Raw genomic sequence first — 8,658 nt, forward strand, 5'->3', positions numbered from 1 at the left:
ATCCAAGAATACTGGGAATCGGTTTTAGACACTCTGACCCACTGCACGGAGCAAATAATCCCTCTGGAATGGGAGGCCTCTATCGCAGGAGCAAACACCAAAGGGTGACCTCCTGTTTTATCGACTTGGGGCTGGTGGTGGGGAAGGGGCTGATCATGAAGAGGTGGAAATCCTCTGAACCCCCAGAGTCGCTGGCCTGGCGACGCTCCTTACAAATATGGGCTAAGGCAGAGAGTGTTGCATTGTGCAAAGATACCATTCGCGACAAACTGGGACGCAATCCTGAATGATTTCCAGAACATACCCAACACTAATGGAAATGGCACTACATCCTGATAACGTAGCCGATGGTGAGGCAAAGGACGCATGCGGCCGTTGAATAAGGTACGGCTAGCAGCCACTGTAAGCGCGCACACTCACATCACAATCCTTACAAACCTCTTCAAGAGCACTTCCCTGTTCCAGATAGTAAAAAGCAAGCCGGACCTGTTGAGGTATGGCTGAGGGTTGCTCCAGTTACTGCAAATCCCCTCCTGTTTTCTTTTCTTTACCCCAACTGTTACTACCCACCTCCCAAGTTGGCAAACCGATTCACTGTCACCAAGTTACAAATACCTAGCTGAGACGCTACAGGAGACCAGATCTCTGTGCACAAAAGTAGAGACACAGGTTTGGCACATGCAGAATTGTCACATATGCGAGTGAGCATCAAATTTACAACATTACCATACACATTCCTAGGCTGCGCAACAGTAGACTACATGAAAGATGTCCAGCGGAAGCAAATGTAATAATATGCAATATGTACTGTAAACGTCCTCCTTGTTACTGTATTAATGAACACAACTTAAAAAAAACAATAGTTGAAAACTGCTGGAAGGAGGAATAAAGAAAGTCGAAGCATAATCCTCGCCTCCTGTCCTGACAAAGAGTTAGGGTTCGATGCATCATCAAGATTACTAATTTGCACAAATAATTTGTCACCCCAAATTGCACATCAGGAAAAAAAAAATTACACTTGCATCTGTCATGTGGTTGTTCAATTTGTGTATCCTGGCGAGGTTTTCTCCCTGGAACATCATCCACCTACCATTGCTTCCTTTCCTACCTGCCTGGTCTGACATAACCCATACCCCAACAGCATTACTGAACCAATAGAGTGTCTATCTCCAATGTGGTGTTTTGAGAAAAAACCCTTCTCTTACCCAGCTCCCTCCTGATAAACAACATACAACACTGGGAATCAAAGCAAAGTGCCTGCACAAGTTTAAGACGTCCCTTATCTGTATTTACACAAACCCAGAGGTGTAGCGAGGGCTGGAGGCACAATTCCCTATACCTCCTCAATTCAGAACCTGATTCCAAGAACCTAGCATTCCTCAAATATACATAAATACGTTAGCCCAGCACACTCAATAAACAGTAATCAAGAGGTGTACAGTCAGTAATGTAGAAATTTTTCGAAGGCGAGTCGATGTTGTATTTCAATTCTTTCTTTATTTTTCATTCTTTAAAACACTTTTGAAACCGCCAACGCTTTTCGTCCCTTCCAGGGACTTCTTCAGGGCTTGAAATATAAAGTGCGCGTATTTCAATAATTAATTTCTCATAGAGTCAGGACAGAGGATTTGTCTGTTTAAAAACACTTCCTTAACTATCATATTTCATGTGGATTCGGGCAGCAAGTTTTTTTCTTTTGATTTTGTCAGCACAATGTTCAGGGCAATGTAGTCCCAGTCCCGCACACGTCCTCGAAACCGTCCGTCCTATCGCAAATCAGGAAGCATCAAGTGTATTGTTTTATGTTTTGGTATGCATTCAAAGGTTATGAAATATGTGAAAAAGAAATGTAAGTGTTGGCAAAGAAACAGCCAGGATCAAGAGAAAGAAACATTTCCATTAGTCCTCCATCTGTTAAAATAAATAGCAGGAATCAAAATAAGGTGGCCAGATCTTCCTTTTTCATAAAAACGTTTCCGACGCCCTAACTGGCCACCAGCCTAGGGTGTAACCCTGTATTAGCATACTTTTAGAAACATGGCATTTTTCTGCTCTTAGCCTTGTGTGCCTGCAGCTGTCTCCAATACATGTCTGGTGTGGGTGACAGCTGGACATGTTGCATTCCTTCTGGACAGCCACATACAAAGGTAGATTAGGTGTGACTGAGAAGCCATCCAAATCTTAATGGGTCACCCTGGGAAGGATGGGTGGTAGCCTGGCATGAGAGCTCTTGAGTGAGTCTTGAGGGGACCCCTCCACGTACTTTGCAGGGGGGTGGCTCTGGTTTTGTTATGACACAGCCAGGAGTGATTCTGGAGCCAGGACCTTTGGGAGGGAGGACCTTTGTGCACTTCAAAGTCCCACTTTGAAGTCACCCCCACCTCAAAGGCACAACTGTGTGAAAGTGCTGGATCTCTGAACCCACAAAATCATTACACTACTGGACCTGTGAAGAACTCTGCCAGGAGGAAGGGCTGATGTGCTGCTATATGGATTGCCACTCTGCTGGACAGCTGCTCTGGAAGTACTGCTTTTCTGCTGTGCTGCCATCCTGCCTGCTACCCTCTGTGCTGTAGTAGGGACTGGACCCATCTCACTTGATCACTGAGTGACTACAAGAGCATGCTGGCTAGTTCTCAGGGGCATCAAAGACTTCTCATCAACCTACAACAGCACCTAGACTTTACTTGCTACACGTCTTGCCCTGGCAAGTGGTGCCAATCCTGAACCAGTGCATCTTCTTCAACTCGGTTGCACCATTGCTGCTGCACGGACCGTAGACATCGCATCACCGGCTGCACAGTGCGGTGTCTCACATTGCCTCTTAAGTTAAGCCTGTCTGCTCTGTGACAAGTTACCAGAAGGTGTCCACAGGTTAATTTATGGTATGAATCGGACTTGTGCAAAAAGAAGAATTGATGGACAGAAAGCAGCACAATATCATACATTCACTCCAGTAAAGAGATCTGGGCCTAAATCCATCGTTATTTTGCTCACCATGCCATTCCAGTTTGGACCCAGCCATATGCAAATCGGTCTTGACCGTGCGCCCAATGGGAAAAATCCAGCCCGAACTACCAGGCCATGTCCTCCCTGGACTGGAAACAAGCATCCTAGGACCGGTCCTTCAATTGTTTCTTTTGCATATGTCGCCCTAAGTGGAAAGGGAATTCCCAGACGTGGGTCCCATGCTCACTTCACCACTGGATTCAAGCTAGCCTGGCTGATGAAGGGTGATGCCCTGAAACCAGTCCCAGGATGCTTGGTTCCAGTCCGAGGAGGACCTGGCTTGACAGTTCGGCTGGACTGTTCCCATAAGGACCAGGGTCAAGACTGATTTGCATATGGCTGGGTCCAAACTGGGGTGGTGTAGGGAACAAAAGAATGATGGATTACACCTAGATCCTTGTGGCTGGGGCTGAATGCACTGTCCAGCATTCCGTCCATCAATGGTGTCTTTTGCATATGTAGCCCTAAGTGGGAAGGGTATGCCCAGACGTGGGTCCCGTGCTCACTACACCACTGGATTCAAGCTAGCCTGGCTGATGAAGGGTGATGCCCAGAAACCAGTCCCAGGATGATTGTTTCCGGTCCAGGGAGGACCTGGCTTGGCAGTTCAGGCTGCACTGTTCCCATAAGGACCAGGGTCAAGACTGATTTGCATATGCTGGGTCCAACCTGGGTGGTGTAGGGAGCAAAAGAATGATGGATTAAATCCAGATCCTTGTGACTGGGGGTGAATGTTTGCATTGTCCGGCATTCCGTCCGTCAATTGTTTCTTTTGCATATGTTGCCCTAAGTGGGAAGGGTATGCCCAGACGTGGGTCCCGTGCTCACTACACCACTGGATTCAAGCTAGCCTGGCTAAAGGGTGATGCCCTGAAACCGGTCCCAGGATGCTTTTTGCGGTCCAAGGAGGACCTGGCTTGGCAGTTCGGGCTGGACTGTTCCCATAAGGAACAGAGTCAAGACTGATTTGCATATGGCTGGGTCCAAATTGGAGTTGTGTGGTGAGCAATAGAATGATGGATTAAACCCAGATCCTTGTGACTGGGGTGAATGTTTGCATTGTCCAGCATTCCGTCCAACAATTGTTTATTTTGCATATGTCACCCTAAGTGGGAAGGGTATGCCCAGACGTGAGTCCCGTGATCACTACACCACTGGATTCAAGCTAGCCAGGCGGATGATGGTGATACCCTGAATCCGGTCCCAGGATGCTTGTTTCCAGGCCCAGGGAGGACCTGGCTTGGCAGTTCGGGCTGGACTGTTTCCATAAGGAATAGGGTCAAGACTGATTTGCATATGGCTGGGTCCAAACTGGGGTGGTGTGGTGAGAAAAAGAATGTTGGCTTAAACCCAGATCTTTGTGACTGGGGGTGAATGTTTGCATTGTCCAGCATTCCGTCCATCATTTTTAGGTCTCGCCTGACGCAGCGCATGCGCTAGTCTTGCGAGAAATTTAGTGAGGGCTCAAAAAATGCTACCATGGGCAGCCTAGAGCTACAGTGCATGTGCACGGGCGCGCACTTAGGAGCCGAAGAGCCAAATGGCAAACCTAGTCATACTCATGAGGCGCCCAAGATCACTTTCGCCCGCGATCACTTTAGCAGCGCCCCTTTGATGTTCTCGTTCAAAGAACAAAACATCAAGCATCCTGTTCCTGTTGTTGTGTTAATGCTTTGCTGCGCCCGTTTGACTTACAATGTGCTTTCTCTTTCCACAAACTCGATGTTTGTGTTCCTTTATTTTGAGATGCTTTTAGTATTACTGTCACACACACAACCACACGCACAGCTACACATATAACCACACGAACAGCTACACATATAACCACACACACACAACCACACACACACAACCACACACATACACACAACCACACACACACAGCCACAGCCACACACACAAACACAACAATCACACAACCCCACACACAACCACACACACAACCACACACCCAACCACACACACAAAACCACACACACAACCACAACTACACGCACAACCACACACACACAACCACATGCACAACAACACAAACACACACAACCACACACAACCACACATACAACCGCACACACCCACACAACCACACAAAACCACACACATACACACAACCACACACACAACCACACAATCAATCAATCAATCAATCTATTTTTAGAGCGCGCTATTTACCCGTGAGGGTCTCAAGGCGCTGAGGGGGGGGGGGGGGGGGGAAGCTTCGCTACTGTTCGAAGAGCCAGGTCTTGAGGAGTCTTCTGAAGGCGAGTAGGTCTTTGGTTTGCCGTAGGTGGGTAGGAAGGGTGTTCCAGGCCTTGGCGGCGAGGTAGGAAAAGGATCTGCCGCCTGAGGTTGTTCGTTGGATGCTGGGGACGGCGGCAAGGGCGAGGCTGGCGGAGCGGAGCTGGCGGGTCGGGGTGTGGAAGCTGAGTCTGCTGTTCAGGTAGGCTGGTCCGGCGTTGTGGAGTGCTTTGTGTGCGTGGGTGAGGAGTTTGAAGGTGATGCCCTTGTCGACGGGGAGCCAGTGTAGGTTTCTCAGGTGGGGGTGATGTGGCTGCAGCGGGGGACGTTGATGATCAGTCGGGCGGAGGCATTTTGGATGCGCTGTAGTCGTCGTAGGTGTTTGGCTGGGATTCCGATGTAGAGTGCGTTGCCGTAGTCCAGCCTGCTACTGACGAGGGCCTGTGTCACCGTCCTTCTTGTTTCCGTCGGGATCCACTTGTAGATCCTGCAGAGCAAGCGGAGGGTGTTGTAGCAGGAGGAGGAGACGGCGTTGACCTGTTTGGACATGGAGAGGGAGGAGTCGAGGATGAATCCGAGATTGCGTGCGTGGTCAGTGGGTGTCGGTGCTGTCCCCAGAGTGGTTGGCCAGCGGGAGTCGTCCCAGGCTGAGGGGTTGGGTCCGAGGATGAGGACCTCCGTCTTGTCCGAGTTCAGTTTCAGACAGCTGCTCCTCATCCAGTCGGCGATGGCCTTCATTCCGTCGTGGATGTTGGTTTTGGCGGTGCGTGGGTCCTTGGTGAGGGAGAGGGTGAGCTGAGTGTCGTTGGCATAGGAGATGGTGTTGAGGTTGTGGTGGCGGGCCACTTGTGCAATGGAGGCCATGTAGATGTTGAACAGCGTCGGGCTGAGGGAGGAGCCCAAGGGGACGCCGCAGATGATGTCGGTGGCTTCGGATCGAAAAGGTGGGAGGCGGACACTCTAGGATCTGTCGGAGAGGAAGGATGCGGTCCAATCGAGGGCCTTCTCTTGGATACCGGCTTCTTGGAGGCGTGTTTTTAGAGTGCGATGGTAGACCCTGTCGAAGGCGGCCAAGAGGTCCAGGAGGATGAGGGCAGATGGTTCGCCGTTGTCTAATTTGCGCCTGATGTCGTCTGTGGCAGCGATGAGGGCTGTCTCCGTGCTGTGGTTTCGTCTGAAACCGGATTGGGTCGGGTCCAGGATGTTGTTGTCTTCGAGGTGGCGGGTCAGTTGCAGTTTGACAATTTTCTTCATCACCTTTGCTGGGAACGGGAGCAGGGAGATGGGCCTGAAGTTCTTGAGGTCCTTGGGGTCCGCCTTGGGCTTATTGAGGAGGGCGTTGATTTCGGCGTGCTTCCAGCTTTCCGGGAATGTCGCTGTCTCAAAGGAGATGTTGATGATCTTCCGTAGTTGGGGTGCGATGGCTGCGTCTGCCATGTTGGATATGTGGTGTGGGCACGGGTCTGTCGGTGATCCTGAGTGGATGGAGTTCATGACCTTGCGTGTCTCGACGTCGCTGACGTTGGACCAGGTGGTCAGGCAGTTGGCGTTGTTGGTGTTCGGGAGAGGGGTGGAGTCTGGCGTGGTCGGGTCAGTTGTGGTGTTGAAGATTTCGCGGATGTCGGCGATCGGTGGAAGAAGATGGCCAGTGAGTCGCACAGTTCCTGTGAGGGCGGGATGTCATTGGTGTTGGCGCTGGAGTTGGAGAGTTCTTTTACGATGCGGAAGAGCTCTTTGCTGTCGTGTGCGTTGTTATCCAGGCGGTCTTTGAAGGAGGATCTCTTGGCTGATCTGATGAGGTGGTGGTGTCTGCGGGTGGCGTCCTTAAGGGCTGCGTGGTTGTCCGATGTGCGTTCGTGGAGCCATTTCTTCTCCAGTTTCTGGCGTGCGCGCTTGGAGGCCAGGAGCTCGTCGGTGAACCAGGTGGCTCTCTTGCTGGCGTGGTTGTTGGAGGGTTTCTTCAGTGAGGCGAGGGTGTTGGCACAGTCGTTGATCCACTGTCTGAGGTTGCGGGCTGCGGCGTCTGGGTTGGTGGGGTCGGTGGGTGGGTTCTGGGAGAAGGTGGTGATCAGCTGATCTTCGGTGACTTTGCTCCAGCAGCGGCGAGACAGCTGTTGGGTGCGATGGTGCGTGGTTGGTTTTTTGAAGGTGAAGTGAATGCAGCGGTGGTCGGTCAAGTGGGGTTCGGTGGTGTGGTTGAAGGTGACGTGGGTGCTTGTGGAGAAGACGGCATCCAGCGTGTGGCCGGCGGCGTGAGTGGGCACGGTGACGAGTTGTCGGAGGCCGAGGTTGACGAAGTTGTCGATCAGCGTGGAGGAGTTGGCGTCGTTGTTGTTCTTGAGGTGGAACTTCAGGTACCCGAGGAGGATCTAGTCCATGGAGGCGAGTGCGTGGGTGCTGGCGAGGTCGGCGATGGAGTCGCTGAAGCGGGCTCGGGGTCCGGGGGTCTGTAGATGAGAGTTCCTCTGAGGGTGATGTTGGGGTCGGTGTGGATCCGGAAGTGCAGGTGTTCGGCGGTGTTGAGGGTGTCGTCTGCGTGGGTGGTGACCTTGAGGGTGGACTTGTGGACGATGGCTATGCCTCCTCCGATGCGGTTGGCGTGGTCCCTGCGGGTGATCTTGTATCCGTCTGGGACGGCCACGGCGATGTCTGGTGCAGAGGAGTCGTTCCACCACGCCTCGGTCAGGAAGGCTACGTCCGGGCCTGTGGTGTCGAGCAGGTCCCAGAGCTCGATGGCGTGCTTGCGTGCGGAGCGGGTGTTGAGGAGTATGAAGCGGAGGTGGTTGGATGTGGTTCTTGGTGGTTTGATGGTTCTGTCACAGGTGAATCTGCAGCTGTGGCAGGAGAAGGGTCCGTGGGTGTGTTTCGGGGCGGCCTGGTTGCAGCGTTGCTCTCAGCCAGTGTTGAGAGCGTGGAGGGAGTCGCCATCGTAGCTGAGTCTGGGTCGGGTGCGGGGCCAGGGGTTCTGGCGCTGGGTGCGGTCCAGGCGCGGCCTGCATTAAGAGGGGTGGAGGGAGGGAGGAGCAGCTAGGAGGCGGGTGGCGAGAAGCGAATGGGAGGGGGGGGCGGGCCGCTGGGGAGCAGCGATGGCAAAGGAATGCGGGGAGTGCGGGGAGCGGGCAGGAGAACAGGCACAGCACAAGGGCACAGAAATTGGCAAAACAGAGGGCAACAGTTGACAAGAAGCGCCCACAGAATTAGGCAACAAATTACAGGCAACAGTTAGCTAAAGCAGAGTACAGAGAGACAGTGCAACAGATACAGGCGACAGTGAAATTACGCAGCGCACAGAGATAACAGGAGACAGAGACAACACAGATACAGGAGACAAAAATACGAGGTGGGGCACAATAAAGCAGGCAGCAGAACAAACCGAATACTTACCGCCCACCACTGGGCCACCAGGGATGA

The sequence above is a fragment of the Lissotriton helveticus genome, chromosome 4_1, assembly GCF_964261635.1.
Source record: "Lissotriton helveticus chromosome 4_1, aLisHel1.1, whole genome shotgun sequence".
NCBI classification, from domain to species: Eukaryota; Metazoa; Chordata; class Amphibia; order Caudata; family Salamandridae; genus Lissotriton; species Lissotriton helveticus.